This window comes from Eucyclogobius newberryi, unplaced genomic scaffold (genome assembly GCF_026437365.1).
Source record: "Eucyclogobius newberryi isolate DKJ021-1_F unplaced genomic scaffold, fEucNew1.0.hap1 SCAF_12, whole genome shotgun sequence".
Classification (NCBI taxonomy): domain Eukaryota; kingdom Metazoa; phylum Chordata; class Actinopteri; order Gobiiformes; family Gobiidae; genus Eucyclogobius; species Eucyclogobius newberryi.
This window is the reverse complement of record NW_027315746.1, coordinates 27,478,124-27,494,234: the sequence shown is the minus strand read 5'-3', so window position 1 is coordinate 27,494,234 and position 16,111 is coordinate 27,478,124. Positions and strand designations below refer to the sequence as shown.

Genomic DNA, 16,111 nt, shown 5'->3' with positions numbered 1-16,111 from the left:
GTAGTCCTAAAAGTTCTTCTTCCAGTGCCTTGACTTCCAGTGCTTTGTCCTCAGACTCTGTCGTAGTCCGTAAAAGTACTCCTTCCATTGCTTTGGTGTTACAAAGCCCATGAGGTCATAAGATAAGATAAGATATTCCTTTATTGTCCCACATGGGGAAATTTCATTGGTGCAACGCAGGTAGATACAGAGGTAGATACAGAAGAACAGATCACTTATAGGAAGTCTGAAAAACACTTTCAGTAGAAGATCTCCTATAAATAAAAACTCCCATAGACAAATAAATAAATACCATTGCATGTGATCCCGACAGTAATTGCACATGAATATGTGTCACGACAGCACATAGATTGCACATGAATTTCACAGTAATTGCACATGAATTGCACATGAATTCCAACAGCAATTGCACATATGACAGAATTGCACATCAGTATTAGGTTAGGTCAGTATTGCGACGGGATAACGTGACGATCTCCGGGTAAGACGACTGTTCTCCGCAGTTTCATGAGTTCCTCCTTTGTGTAAACGCGGTACGGCGCCGGCCGGGGGGCGGGGCCGGAGCCGGGGGGCGGGGCCGGAGGAATTGTGGTATCCAACTGAGCTTTACGGCCATGGGGAGGACATCAACACCATCACAGAGTGCATCACGGACTACATCAACTTCTGTTTTGAGAACATTGTTCCCTCCTGGACGGTGCGGTGTTTCCCAAACAACAAGCCATGGATTAACCGTGAACTGAAGGCTCTGCTGAAGGAGAAGAAGAGAGCCTTCAGGTCAGGGAACAAGGAAGAGCTGAGGACTGTGCAGAAGGGGCTGAGGAGGAAGATCAGGCAGGCTGAGGCCGGCTACAAGAGGAGGATGGAGGAGCAGCTGCAGCAGAAGAACATTCAGGGAGCGTGCAGAAGCCTGAAAACCATCTCGGGCTTCAAAATCCCCCCTGCCCAGACAGAGGGGGATCTACAGTGGGTGAATGATTTAAATGCTCACTTTCTTGAGATTTGATCGGTCACCCGCCCCTCCCCCTGCACAGCTGCATGCTCCCTCTTCCACAGCCGAACAATGCCCTGCATCCGTTCCTCTTCACCTCTCCGCCCCGGACCATCGGCTCCCCACTTCGCCTGGACTCACCCATCCCCCCAGCACACAGTCCCCCTGCCAACCACTGACTGTCACAGCAGCACAGGCGAGGAGTGAGCTGAAGAGGATTAAAGTGAGGAAGGCAGCAGGACCTGACGGCATCAGCCCCAGGCTCCTTAAGTCCTGCGCAGATGAACTGTGTGGAGTTATGGAGTCTTCAACATGAGCCTGAAGCTGAGGGTGGTACCACAGGTCTGGAAGACCTCCTGTCTGGTACCTGTGCCCAAGAACATCCAGGGACGGGACATTGAGAGAGTGGACTCATACAAGTACCTGGGTGTTCATCTGAACCACAAACTGGACTGGACTCATAACACAGACGCACTGTACAGGAAGAGCCAGAGTCGGCTCTACCTCCTGAGGAGACTCAGGTCTTTTGGAGTGACAGGGCCACTCCTGAAGACCTTCTATGACTCTGTGGTGGCATCAGCCCTCCTGTACGGTGTGGCCTGCTGGAGCAGCAGCATCACAGAGAGGGAGAGGAGAAGGCTGGACAAAGTCATCAAGAAGTGCGCTCTGGACTCGGTGCAGGAGGTGGGGGACAGAAGGGTCCTGGCTAGATTCACATCTATGCTTGACCATGAGTGCCACCACCCTGCAGGATATCGAGACTGATCCATCCTCGCTGTGTGAAGGAAAGATTTCGCAGGTCTTTCCTTCCTGCTGCTGTCAGACTTTATAACAAACACTGTTAGTCCTGAACACTCGCAATACTGACCTAACCATGTGCAATTCCGTCATTTGTGCAATTACTGTGAAATTCATGTGCAATCCATGTGCCGTTGTGACACATATTCATGTGTGAATGTGCAAACAAGTCCAATGTTCTATTGTCTCTGGTGGGGCAGACTTTATTCTTCAGACTTCATTTTGTTGTTGTTGTTGTTGTTGTTGTTGTTGTTTTATGGCGGTTGGCATCCAAGTGTTGCATTACCGCCAGACTTTATTCCTCAGACTTTGTCGTAGTCCTCAGACTCTGTCGTAGTCCGTAAAAGTACTCCTTCCATTGCTTTGGTGTTACAAAGCCCATGAGGTCATGATATGTCTTTGTGACTAGAATAGTTGTTGTTGTTGTTGTTGTTGTTGTTGTTGTTGTTTTATGGCGGTTGACATCCAAATGTTGCATTTCAGAGACCAACCGGCTTTATTCCAGGAAGACTCTTCTTCATCTTCCTCTCCTTCTTTGACGTTCGGTGCTTCCACCGTACAGCTTTATTCTTCAGGCTTCATTCTATAGGCTTTAATATGTCCACTGATGTCGCCGCTTGGTAGCCGTGCGTCTACGAGACTGGGCGAGGACAGGAGACCACCCCCACCCCCATCTCGTCACTCTGATCACTCTGACTCCCCACAAGCAGACCCCCATCACTCTGACTCCCATTTAGCTCCTTTGCGTGGTAGCCGTGCATCTACGAGACTAAGGAATAAAGTCTAGTGGTAATGCAACACTTGGATAAAAGTCTGAGGAATAAAGTCTGGCGGTAATGCAACAATTGGATGCCAACCGCCATAAAACAACAACAACAACAACAACAACAACAACATCTACGAGACTGGGCGAGGACAGGAGACCGCCCCCACCTCCAGTTCTTCACTCTGATCACTCTGATTCCCCAAAAGTAGACCCCCATCACTCTGACTCCCATTTAGCTCTTTTAGCCGGTTTTCTTTTTCTGCCCATTCAAGGTCTTTTGTTCCAAGGAATCTCCCTGCAGCTTTAGCAATGATCCTGATCCTTTCAGTTCTCTTTTGAGTTTGAGCAGCACAGTATATAACATCCACCATAAAGAGCACAAAATCCTCTATCCACAACCAGGGTATTCTCATTCATTCTGGAACCTCCACATTTTAACCTTCCCTCTCTTCGCTCTGGCTGTGAGCAGCGCTGGCTCCTCTCTCTGTATTGACTTTAACCTCTCGTTACTTGAAACTTTCTTGACTGCATCCGCATAGGAAATACCTTGAGACCTTAATTTTCTGCACCTCAGCAGCTCTTTTGCTAAACTTGCATCACCCGTAGGCAGAGCTATGTTCTTCCCCACAGTTAAAGCACGAAAAGTCTGAGGAATAAAGTCTGGCGGTAATGCAACACTCGGATGCCAACCGCCATAAAACAACAACAACAACAACAACACTTCAGTTTTGCTCCTTCGTCACACTTCCCATACTCGTGATCTCCTGCACATTTACCACATCTTTGCTTCCCTCTGCAGACCGCTGCAATAAGTTGTTGTTGTTGTTGTTGTTGTTGTTGTTGTTTTATGGCAGTTGGTATCCGAGTGTTGCATTACCGCCAGACTGTAATCCTTAGACTTTGTCGCAGTCCTAAAAGTTCTTCTTCCAGTGCTTTGACAAAGCCCAAGAGGTCATGAGATGTCTCAGGGTTCTGGGAATGAGCAGCAGGATGGGGCTGAAGCTATTGATATCCGGGGTGAGAGCAGAGACTGTAAGGTGATCATAAAGCTTGCACAGGATAGTGCATCCTTTAAGGAGTGGAATTCAGTGGCATTGTCAAAGAGCCTAACTGTAGCTGTGGGAGTGATCAAGAGTGCGAGTGTCCTTAGAGATGGCTCGCTGCTGGTCGTGTGCAAGGACGCGGCTCAGCAACGGAAGGCGATTGGAACTAAAAGTCTTGGTGGAAAGGACATTCTTGTGTCTGATGCTGAAAGAAACACGGTCAGAGGAGTTATCGTAGGTGTCCCCACGGCGACGTCTGTGGATGAAGTTAAGGAGAATTTGACTGGAGCTACGGTGGTGGACGCTAGGCGGTTGAAGGTGACCCGGTCTGGGGTGAGATGTGACAGCTTGTCAGTAATGGTAACACTTGAAGGGAGGTGCCTGCCTAGTAAGGTGTTCATTGGGTACATGTGCTATAGCGTCAGGCCATATGTTCCGCCGCCCCTGCGTTGCTTTAAGTGCCAGCGCTTTGGGCATATTGCAGCGGTCTGTAGAGGGAGGCAAAGGTGTGGTAAATGTGCAGGAGATCATGAGTATGGGAAGTGTGACGTGGGTGCAAAACTGAAGTGCTGTAACTGTGGGGAAGAACATAGCTCTGCCTACGGGGGATGCAAGTTTAGCAAAAGAGCTGCTGAGGTGCAGAAAATAAAGGTCTCTCAAGGTATTTCCTATGCAGATGCAGTCAAGAAAGTTTCAAGTAACGAGTTTAGAGTAAATACAGAGAGAGGAGCCAGCGCTGCTCCCAGCCAGGGCGAAATGAGAAAGGCCAGCGTGGCTCCCAAGAAGTGTGAAGGTTTCAAGAGTGGAGGTCTCAAGTGTGCTGGTTCCAGAATTAATGAGAATACCCTGGTTGTGGATAGAGAGGATTTTGTACTCTTTATGGTGGATGTTGTAAACTGTGCTGCTCAGACTCAAAGCAGAACTGAAAGGATCAGGATCATTGCTAAAGCTGCAGGGAGATTCCTTGGAACAAAGGAGCTTGATTGGGCAGATATAGAAAACAGGCTAAAGGCGCTAAATGGGAGTCGGAGTGATGGGGGTCTGCTTGTGGGGAGTCAGAGTGATCAGAGTGACGAGATGGGGGTGGTCTCGTGTCCTCGTCCAGTCTCGTAGACGCACGGCTACCAAGCAGCGACATCAGTGGAAATATTAAAGCCTATAGAATGAAGCCTAAAGAATAAAGCTGTACGATGGAAGCACCGAACGTCAAAGAAGGAGAAGAAGATGAACAAGAGTCTCCCTGGAATAAAGCCGGTTGGTCTCTGAAACAACAACAACTATTCTAGTCACAAAGACATATCATGACCTCATGGGCTTTGTAACACCAAAGCAATGGAAGGAGTACTTTTACGGACTACGACAGAGTCTGAGGACTGCGAAAAGTCTGAGGAATAAAGTCTGGCGGTAATGCAACAATTGGATGCCAACTGCCATAAAACAACAACAACAACAACAACAACAGAGTCTGAGGACTACGAAAAGTCTGAGGAATAAAGTCTGGCGGTAATGCAACACTTGGATGCCAACCGCCATAAAACAACAACAACAACAACATCAACAACAACAACTCTGTCGTAGTCCGTAAAAGTACTCCTTCCATTGCTTTGGTGTTACAAAGCCCCTTGAGGTCGTGATATGTCTTTGTGACTTGTCGTAGAATAGTCTGAGGACAAAGCACTGGAAGTCAAGGCACTGGAAGAAGAACTTTTAGGACTACGACAAAGTCTAAGGAATAAAGTCTGGCGGTAATGCAACACTCGGATGTCAACCGCCATAAAACAACAACAACAACAACAACAATAGTTGTTGTTGTTTCAGAGTCCGACCGGCTTTATTCCAGGGAGACTCTTCTTCATCTTCCTCTCCTTCTTTGACGTCCGGTGCTTCCACCGTACAGCTTTATTCTTTAGGCTTCATTCTTTCGGCTTTGATACTTCCACTGATGTCGCTGCTTGGTAGCCGTGCATCTACGAGACTGGGCGAGGACAGGAGACCACCCCCACCCCCATCTCGTCACTCTGATCACTCTGACTCCCCAAAAGCAGACCCCCATCACTCCGACTCACACTCAGCACCTTTAGCCTGTTTTCTATATCTGCCCAATCGAGCTCTTTTGTTCCAAGGAATCTCCCTGCAGCTTTAGCAATGATCCTGATCCTTTCAGTCCTGCTTTGAGTCTGAGCAGCACAGTTTATAACATCCACCATAAAGAGTACAAAATCCTCTCTATCCACAACCAGGGTATTCTCATTAATTCTGGAACCTGCACACTTGGGACCTCCACACTTGAAACCTTCACACTTCTTGGGAGCAACGCTGGCTTCCCTCACTTCGCTCTGGCTGGGAGCAGCACTGGCTCCTCTCTCTGTATTTACTCTAAACTCGTTACCAGAAACTTTCTTGACTGCATCCGCATAGAAAATACCTTGAGAGACCTTAACATTCTGCACCTGAGCAGCTCTTTTGCTAAACCTGCATCCCCCGTAGGCAGAGCTATGTTCTTCCCCACAGTTACAGCACTTCAGTTTTGCTCCCGCGTCACACTTCCCATACTCGAGATCTCCTGCACAATTACCACATCTTTGCTTCCCTCTACAGACCGCTGCAATATGCCCAAAGCGCTGGCACTTAAAGCAACGCAGGGGCGGTGGAACATATGGCCTAACGTCATGGCACATGAACCCAATGAACACCTTACTAGGCAGGCACCTCCCTTCAAGTGTTACCATTACCGACAAGCTGTCACATCTTACCCCAGACCGGGTCACCTTCAACCGCTTAGCGTCCACCACCGTAGCTCCAGTCAAATTCTCCTTAACTTCATCCACAGACGTCGCCGTAGGGACACCTTCGATAACTCCTCTGACCATGTTTCTTTCAGCATCAGACACAAGAATGTCCTTTCCACCCAGACGTTTAGTTCCAATCGCCTTCCTTTGCTGAGCTGCGTCCTTGCACACAACCAGCAGCGAGCCATCTCTAAGGACACTCGCACTCTTGATCACTCCCACAGCTACAGTTAGGCTCTTTGTCAATGCCACTGAATTCCACTCCTTAAAGGATGCACTATCCTGTGCAAGCTTTATGATCACCTTACAGTCTCTGCTCTCACCCCGGATATCAATAGCTTCAGCCTCATCCTGCCGCTCATTCCCAGAACCCTCGGACGAGCTATGGGACTTTTTACGTTTCCGGGCACCAGCAGCCAGAAAAGGCTGCTCCTCCACGCCGTCCAGAAGGCCTTCGACCATCGATCCACTCTCCTCCGCCATCTCCTGTCTCTCCAGACCGCCCACAGCGCAGACCCGACTCTTCTTTTTCTTCGTCTTCACCAGGCTGGCCAGGGACTCTGGAGCGTATACCCCAAACATCCCAGCGCGCGTTAACGGACCTGCATTTATACAATTTCAGAGTCCGACCGGCTTTATTCCAGGGACTCTTCTTCATCTTCCTCTCCTTCTTTGACGTCTGGTGCTTCCTCCGTACAGCTTTATTCTTTAGGCTTCATTCTTTAGGCTTTGATACTTCCACTGATGTCGCTGCTTGGTAGCCGTACATCTACAAGACTGGGCGAGGACAGGAGACCACCCCCACCCCCATCTCGTCACTCTGATCACTCTGACTCCCCAATGTTGTTGTTGTTGTTTTATGGCGGTTGGCATCCAATTGTTGCATTACCGCCAGACTTTATTCCTCAGACTTTTCGTAGTCCTCAGACTGTCGTAGTCCGTAAAAGAACTCCTTCCATTGCTTTGGTGTTACAAAGCCCATGAGGTCATGATATGTCTTTGTGACTAGAATAGTTGTTGTTGTTTCAGAGACCGACCGGCTTTATTCCAGGGAGACTCTTCTTCATCTTCCTCTCCTTCTTTGACGTTCGGTGCTTCCACCGTACAGCTTTATTCTTTAGGCTTCATTCTATAGGCTTCAATATTTCCACTGATGTCGCTGCTTGGTAGCCGTGCGTCTACGAGACTGGACGAGGACAGGAGACCACCCCCACCCCCATCTCGTCACTCTGATCACTCTGACTCCCCAAAAGCAGACCCCCATCACTCCAACTCCCATTTAGCGCCTTTAGCCTGTTTTCTATACCTGCCCAATCAAGCTCCTTTGTTCCAAGGAATCTCCCTGCAGCTTTAGCAATGATCCTGATCCTTTCAGTTCTGCTTTGAGTCTGAGCAGCACAGTTTACAACATCCACCATAAAGAGTACAAAATCCTCTCTATCCACAACCAGGGTATTCTCATTAATTCTGGAACCTGCACACTTGGGACCTCCACTCTTGAAACCTTCACACTTCTTGGGAGCCACGCTGGCCTTTCTCATTTCGCCCTGGCTGGGAGCAGCGCTGGCTCCTCTCTCTGTATTTACTCTAAACTCGTTACTTGAAACTTTCTTGACTGCATCTGCATAGGATATACCTTGAGAGACCTTTATTTTATGCACCTCAGCAGCTCTTTTGCTAAACCTGCATCCCCCATAGGCAGAGCTATGTTCTTCCCCACAGTTACAGCACTTCAGTTTTGCTCCCACGTCACACTTCCCATACTCGTGATCTCCTGCACATTTACCACATCTTTGCCTCCCTCTACAGACCGCTGCAATATGCCCAAAGCGCTGGCACTTAAAGCAACGCAGGGGCGGTGGAACATATGGCCTAACGTCATGGCACATGAACCCAATGAACACCTTACTAGGCAGGCACCTCCCTTCAAGTGTTACCATTACCGACAAGCTGTCACATCTTACCCCAGACCGGGTCACCTTCAACCGCCTAGCGTCCACCACCGTAGCTCCAGTCAAATTCTCCTTAACTTCATCCACAGACGTCGCCGTAGGGACACCTACGATAACTCCTCTGACCGTGTTTCTTTCAGCATTAGACACAAGAATGTCCTTTCCACCCAGACGTTTAGTTCCAATCGCCTTCCGTTGCTGAGCCGCGTCCTTGCACACGACCAGCAGCGAGCCATCTCTAAGGACACTCGCACTCTTGATCACTCCCACAGCTACAGTTAGGCTCTTTGACAATGCCACTGAATTCCACTCCTTAAAGGATGCACTATCCTGTGCAAGCTTTATGATCACCTTACAGTCTCTGCTCTCACCCCGGATATCAGTAGCTTCAGCCTCATCCTGCTGCTCATTCCCAGAACCCTCGGACGAGCTAAGGGACTTTTTAAGTTTCCGGGCACGTGCAGCCAGAAAAGGCTGCTCCTCCACGCCGTCCAGAACGTCTTCGACCACCGATCCACTCTCCTCCGCCATCTCCAGTCTCTCCCAAAGCGCTGGCACTTAAAGCAACGCCGGGGCGGTGGAACATATGGCCTGACACATATGGCCTCCTGTGCTTCTTTGAAGAATAAAGTCTGAAGAATAAAGTCTGAAGTATAGGCGGTCTAAATGAAGTCTAAAGAATAAAGTCTAAAGAATAAAGTCAAAAGAATAAAGTCTAAAGAATAAAATCTAAAGAATAAAGTCTGGCAGTAATGTAACACTTGGATACCAGCGGTGAGAATAAAATCTAAAGAATAAAGTCTAAAGAATAAAGTGTAATGAATACCTTTGCAGTTGGCTGCCAGACCACCTCCTCAACGTGAGTCAATGTGAGTAATCCTTTTAGGCACTCGTTGTCAGTTCATCCTTTTCAATCACAGACAAATCAAATGTCCTTGTTTGAGCAGTTTAGTGAAATGTTTTTTTTATTTTAATTTACAGACTTGAACCTAACAAGATTGGAGCAAAGTTTAACATTTTCACACATAAATATATCCACAGTTTGGGGGCAATTCTTATAAACCATGCAAATATTTTAGATTTTAAAATGGGTTTGGAATATTTTACATTTTGTGATAAATATTCTGTTTTATGTTTTCACAATTACGTTTGAAACTGGATGATTTTTTTTTACTTTCTGGTGAAAACCGGACAGGAAAGTGGGGGAGAGCGGAATATCTAATGTTTCTCCGAGTTTCTGTTGCAGAGTATTTTATTTATAGATGAGAGACAACAAGTGGCACGAGATACTGATACTGATACAGGCCGATAAACGTATTTAATTTGTGGGCTTCCGATTCAGGGAGAATCTTCAAAGAGCAGACACAATTCGGGTGATCATCATTCTGGTGAATTCTAAGAGCTCTCGGGGAACTCAAGTGTGAGTATTTTTAATAAACTGTGGCACACAAAGGCCTGATATTTTTCTATATTCTAACTAATCGATGTCCAAAATTGTATTGTCCAAGTGCTACTGGTGAAAGGTTCTGTAGTTTGAGAGTTAATGTGAATTATAACCCAATGTATATGTTCACTAATTTTATCATTATAAGCGACATATGCAAATCATGCATAAATAGAACCTACTGGAAGATAATAAAATCAATAGTACTACTTTTTTTGTATTCAATATTAATATTATTTTCATTACTTTAGATCATTGAAATCTTATCATTTTTATCATTTGATTCCTCCTATTGTAATTGCCTTTAGGTAGAGATGACATCTGTATTCTGGTGTATTTTACTTGTACTATTTTGCCAGGCCATTGCCCATTCTCTTGGTTGCATGGTGTTGTTTTTATTTTATGTATTTTATAATTTTTATTCCCCCCAGAATGTGTCACATCTTCTCTCTCCTTCCTTCTGCTCTGCTGTGGATTTCAAATAAGTCTTATACTGCATTTTATTTCTGGACAGCTTTAAACGTATGTTTTATGTTGTATTGTTGTAGGAAAATCTATAACGTTTGTGTTAAGTTTCAGATGAATGACCTTGACTTCGCGCTCGCACTGCTGTGCATGTATCGGCTGCACTGATGTCTGCTTGCACTTTCATTCATTCACTCTTTTGTGTCTGTCTCCATGAATATGAGGCTAACTGTCTTCTAATAATCTTCTAAACATAATCTTTTAGCTTTACATCAACAGGACAAGGCTGTGTTGTCAGTCTGAGCTGCGCTTGTTATTTCCAAGTCTGCTCAGCCCACTGCCCACTGCCTGCTCCACGTGAGAGTGAAAACAGAAAGACGAGACGTGACTCAGTGACCATGGGGGAAAGAGAGTGAAGATTGTGCAGGTGTAAGTAGTAGTGGTGGGCACACGTAAATCCAGCTGCACTTCTCCTGGGTGCACCCCGTATATGGGTTCTGGCCAGGTCTTCGCGTAGGTCTGTGATAAGAGACTACATCCACCTGACGCCGCTCAGAACTCTCTTTCTCACTCTCCACTCACCTCCAGAGAGAGGACATGCTCTCACACACACGCACACACACACACGCACGCACACACACGCACGCACACACGCACACGCGCACGCACACACGCACGCACGAACACACGCACGACACACACACACATACGCACACACGCACGCACGCACACACACACACACACACACACGCACACACACACATGCACACACACACACGCACGCACACACACACACGCGCACGCACACACGCACGAACACACACGCACGCACACACACACGCACACACACACACACACCCGCACACACACACACACACACACACCCGCACACACGGACCTGCAAATCAAATCTCATGTGGTGCAGGGCCTTTCATTGTAGTGTTTGCATCTTCTTCCTGTGTCAGGAACTACAGGTGGAAATTAACACTTGAGCTACAATTCAGTCACACGAAGTGGGTGGGGGGTGATATTTAATATTTCTTTGAGTTTCTTTTGCAGTGTATCTAATTCATAGATGAGAGGCAATGAACGGTTTGAGATCCTGAATGTGCAGCAATTAGTGCTCTTGTTTCACAGCAAGAAGGTCCTGGGATCGATTCCCGGGTGAGGCAGGGCCTTTCTTTGTAGCTTTTGCATGTTCCTCCTGTGACTGGAACTACAGGTGGAAATGATCACTTGAGCTACAACTCAGTCACACGACACCGCTGTTGCATTGTGGGGTTTGTAGGATGGACTTATTATTTTTATCATATTTTTTTCAAGTGGGGGTGGGGGGAGTGATATCTCTTGTTTGTTTGCTTTTTAGTTTATATTGCAGAGTATTTTATTTATCGATGAGAAGTATGAGATACTGATATTGACTGTGCAACGTTACTGCGCTTGCGTCACAGCAAGAAGGTCCTGGGATAGAGTTCCTAGTGGCGCAGACTCCGCATGCAGTTCGCTAACTTTGGATGATTTGGCCAACATGTCAGGCGTGTGTTTTGTTACCTTTGAGATTGGAATCAAGCGTTTATGTCGGCTCTAGATCATTTAAGTTACTCTTGTGACATGATGTAAAACCGTCAAATTTAGAGAAAATATTTTAGCTTACTGCAAAATAAAGATTTAGGCACCGATGAGGAACAATGTGTCTCGGTTCTTTTTGTGAAACGTTGGGATGAAAGTCAATACTGTCACTAGAAACTGGGAAAAGATTTTTTTTTCACAATTTTAAATAAAAATCTTGCTAAGTCATATTGATTTTATTGCGAATGACTTATTCACATTTAATGTTTTGGTCAATTTGGTCTGGTTCAGTCGTCTTAAAAAAACAACAACTTATAAGGGCTCAGATGAAAGGGATTTAAGGGTCAGAACAACTTTATTGAGACACACCCTTTTACCCAAAACATGGGTAAAAGGGTGAAACAAATCATATTTCAATAATCTGAATTAACTTTCACAGACAAATTGAAGATACAAACCTGTATTTTCAAAAAGACCGGAAAGATATTTTTTTTTTACCTGGACTACAGTGTGTTTCCATGGAGACCTGCGCAAACCTCTTTGCAGAAGAAGAGTCCTGGGCAGAGTCCTTACTTACTGATTGTAGTGAAGTGAACGGTCACTCCTGTCTTGTTGGATTGACAACAAGACAGGAGTGACCGTTCACTTCACTACAATCAGTCACAGAGTAATTAAAAGTAGAACGGAGACTCAATTATTTCCCGGAGCAGCGCTGCCAAAGTTGAATGTTGGTGGTACCACTGGTGCTGTGAACTTGTATCCTCCGTGTTTCTCAATCATTTTGGATTCGTGTGCTGCACGTCTCTGATCTGCGAGTGAGCCAATGTCCTGAAGCTGTTTGCCCTGCTCTTTATCCAGAGCTTGCATCAGCACCTGGTACCACGCCTGGTGACGGAGCTCAATGTTTTGTAATATGGCTTTGAAGATTTGATACTCATCTACGAAATTGTCTTCGTCGTCAACCAATGTAGTGTATTCCTCGAGTGCCGTCTCCTCCGCATCATCCCCCTCCCAGTCTTCATTGTCTCCATCCTCTCCCGCCTGCTTCGCCAACATCTCAAGATACTCCTGCCCCTCTTCATCAATATCGTCCTCATCACTGCTCAGTTCAGTTTCATCATCTTCATCCCCATCTTCGTCATCGTCATCGTCGTTCTCATTCTCAGCCCGACACGCATACGCCCTCTTGAGGCCGCTGAAGAGCCTGATGGCAGCTGGCAGGAGCTGACTGGCCACTTGGTTGATCGCCTGAGGCCTGTGCTCGAGGTCCATCAAAGCGCAGAGACCCAGAATTGCCATTTTTCTGTCATGTAGTCCAAGGAAGCAGTCAATGTCTTTGAGCCACTGTGATATGAAGTTAGTGATGGGTTCAGTGTTGTTGGGGAAGCCGAGATTCTCCAGAGTGTTGAAGAGAAGAGGAGGACTGTAGTACAATGCAGCGATGACGACCTGCAGACACATGGTCCTCAGCTCACTGGTCTTCTCCTCCCTCGTCAAACGCTCCATTGCAAGAGCCACAAAGAGGGACACCACCTGGTCAATCCCACGACCCTTGCACTGAAGAATAATAACTTCCAATAGTTTAGCAGCATGACATTCTGGGTCCTCTCCGGGGTCCCCTGCTAAGATCTTCTTACACATGCTAAAGATAATCTCCAGGTATTTGGTATCAGAGAGAAGTGTGTCAGTATCTACTGTGACATAGTTGTGAAGGAGTGGCATCATGTCTGTGAAATAATCAAACCCATCCTGCTGGAAGACTTCGTAGACCAGTGGAAGCAGCTGCCACATCTGTGGCGACACCTGCTGGTGCGTCAGGCTGTGAGCGAGGGACAAGATCTCCTCATAAAAATCCAGTACATGCTGTTGCAGCACAGTTCTAATAACCTGCAGACAAATGCCTTCCAACTGTTGTGTGATCTCTTTGTGGTCCTTCACAACACTTAACAATGTGTCAATGGTGTTGAGGATGCCCATGGCAGACACTGCCTTGTCATCGTCCTCTTCTTCAGGCCCTGTCTGAATCACCTGGTGGAATGTCATTGCCAGATGTTGCATCATTTCTACTGCTATGGGTGTAACTTCCTCACTGTATTCACGGATCATCTTCTGTATGACGTCGGTGAGATCGTCGTTCTCAGTTTCTCGGACAATGTGCAGAAGCGCCTGCATCACAGGCCGGATGAACGGAGTAATATATTCTTTGGCTTTTTCTTGGTTGCTGATGAGAACCTGCAAAGCAATAGCGGCCTCCACATTCACTGGCATCTCATTGTCATTGATGAGGCAAAGTCTAGTGAGCTCAAGAGCCGTCTGCAGGTTCTTGTCACTTTTGAACTTCACCTCACAGAAGTAATGCAGTAACCAGCATGCTCTGGCCCTCATGTACCCCAATTCACTGCGGAAAAGGGGGAAGACATGATTCTGTAGCATAAACTCCATCCGGTCCTTGTAAATCTTTTTCTTGAGTAGGATCTCAGCTAGTGATCCGATCATGTGGAGGGCTCCATCTTTTTTCCTGGGGTCTGATGCGGGGTCTGTAAGAATCTGATTGCAGAAGCCCATGGTCTTTGGTAGCACCTCTTTCCTCTTCATACACGCAGTGAACAGCAGTATTTGTGCTGCTGTTGTGGGGCAAATGAAGTCCTCAAAAACATTAAATTTCTTTCGGATATACTCATACGGATTGTCCTGCCAAAGCTCCTCATCACTGTCTGTGTAACACATGAGAGGGAAAACTACATCCTGAATGATAATCTGAATGTGTGGCTTGAGATTCTTCCACGTCAGTGCGTGTGCAATGCCCTGGTTGATAAAGTTGAGTGTCTGCTGAAGTACGCGAGGAGTCACATATTGTGTCTTGTACTGGTATAACACTTTCATGAGTACCTGTTGTGCTGTTACTGCATACTCTTTGAGGAAAAATTCTGCAAATTCTGTGTACTGTTTGGTTGTGTTGCCTGGACTGCCATATCTTTCAAACAGTCGAGCCAAGATGTGAAGGGTCCACTTCTTACACTTCCACCACGGCAGCTCAGGGCGTTCATTCTCCTCGATCTGCATGGTCTCTGGAGGTACGTCTCTGTCCACTATTGCCCTGAAGATTCCCATCCATTCTTTAAGATTGCATCGGTTGATGAGCTCAAGGGGAAGGTTGTGCTGGATGAGGGCGTAGAGGATTTTGAGGATTTGTTTCTGGATCAGGACTGACTCGCTGCCTGGATCTGGGAGAAGCTGGATGAAACGGTCTTTGAGCATGGGCATGAAGACATCCATGGGGCCAATCAAAGGCTGACGCTCCTTTGGTTTTTTGTATTCATAATTTTTGACAAGCTGGTAGAGACAAAGCAAGATGCCAAGCCAGGCTTCACTTTTGTCTGATTGTAGATAGTAAGCAATTTTGTCCACGAAGGCCTTCCACTTGACAGGATAATCGCTCTTGATCATATGGTGAACGCATGTTGTCAACTGAACTCTGATACGCTCAGGAGACTGGATGATGGCTTCCACTATGTTTGCCCGGATAAACTCCCTGTCCACTTCAGGGATGTTCTTGGCCGGTGCCTCTGTGACCGAGTCATCACCATCGCCCCAGTGTTGAGTGATCATGTTCTTAAGGTAAATAACACCTGCTTGTCTGACAGGCAAATCCAGCTGTTCAGCCATGGTGACTTGCAGCAGAGCAGACACAAAGTTTATCTGGGCGTGACCCTCGTTCAGCTGCCTCTCCGCGGCCTCCCGCAGATTAGGGTCCATGGTGCCTCGAAGGGCCTCAACCAAAGCGTCAGAATCCATCACGAAAACTCTGTTTATGACTCGGATTTAGTTTTTCAGGGGTCAATTCCCAGTCACTGCGCACATGGACGCACAGCTCTCCAAAGACCCCTTCTTCTTCTCCTATGGTGTTTTATGGTGACTGGTATCCAAGTGTTACATTAGCGCCAGACTACTTCTTCTTTGGAGTTTTATGGCGGTTGATATCCAAGTGTTACATTACCGCCACCTACTGTAGTTGTACGTTTTAGACTTTATCCTTTAGACTTCATTCTTCAGTTCAAAGCCCATAAGTTCAAAGCACATGAGTTCCAAACCCACGAATTTCAAGCACATGAGATCCTCTTCTTCTTCTTCTTCTTCTTCTTCTTCTTCTTCTTCTTCTTCTTCTTCTTCTTCTTCTTCTTCTTCCTTCTCTTCGGCACTCCAGACACCCACCACAGCAGTGGAACAAACCCCAACTCTATAAACTTTTACCCAACCCTGTGTTGTATAAGTAAGCAACTACAGCCTTATACAA

At 46.7% G+C, this 16,111-nt stretch overlaps 1 pseudogene; it reads right to left on the bottom strand.

Annotated features, from left to right (window-relative positions):
* Positions 1 to 12,464: 12,464 nt before the first annotated feature.
* LOC140356634 (importin-7 pseudogene) lies at positions 12,465 to 15,688 on the bottom strand (annotated as a pseudogene).
* Between the last annotated feature and the right edge of the window lie 423 nt (positions 15,689 to 16,111).